Source organism: Frankliniella occidentalis, unplaced genomic scaffold (genome assembly GCF_000697945.3).
Source record: "Frankliniella occidentalis isolate FOCC.00 unplaced genomic scaffold, Focc_3.1 Scaffold185, whole genome shotgun sequence".
Taxonomy (NCBI): domain Eukaryota; kingdom Metazoa; phylum Arthropoda; class Insecta; order Thysanoptera; family Thripidae; genus Frankliniella; species Frankliniella occidentalis.
The window spans coordinates 369,722-370,509 of NW_026267311.1; positions in this window are offsets into that span (position 1 = coordinate 369,722).

A 788-nucleotide genomic window follows, 5' to 3' on the forward strand; every position below is an offset into this window, starting at 1 on the left:
TCGGGTGCCTCTGCCTTGGCGGGACCGGGCGAGCGGTAGCCCAGGCCCCCTGCCATTAAATTTTGATCGCCCTAATCCGGGCAACCCTTTCTGGAGAGTGGGTGAGAGTGAGGACCCCCCCCCCCCTCATACCCACCATCATATGACCCCAAGCCCATCAGCCGCCAGGCGCCCGGCCCGAGGCCCAGCCCGGCCGCCGCCAGGACTCCCAGTTTGCTTTGGGGATTAGAAAATTCCACCAGCGGACGACTGTATAGTGCTCTGCGGGAGCGGGGCCGGGCCGGGGCGGGCCGGGGCGGGCCGGGGCGGGCCGGGGAGCGATACTGTGCTTACGCGCTAAGAGGTTCCCACCCGTTGTGTGCCCAGGCACGTCGCCGGGGCTCTGCTCTGCGCCACTGTGCCCGCATGCCACTGTGTGCGTGCGGGGAGTGCGAGCGTGCGCGTGCGTAGCTGTGCGTGCGTGCGAGCGCGCGCGCGCGTGTCTGTGTTTGTCGAGGGCGTTGAATTATAATTGAGTCCCCGCCCCAGGCCGCCGCCGCGCGACGGTCCGCCGCTGTAAGAGCGCGTAATCATTGCGGAGACGAGCGCGGGGCCCGCCGCCGGGGCGCAGCAGTCCGACTGGCGCCGCGTGTGTCATCGACGCCGACTTTAGCACGTTGAGTCGCACGTGACCGCACGTATGGCCACGACAAGTTGTGGTTGCGACCCCTCGACCCCTCTGGGGCTCATCCGCGCCGGGTCGACCACTCAGAATGTCAGGGTTTTATTTTCCCGACTATGGAGTAATT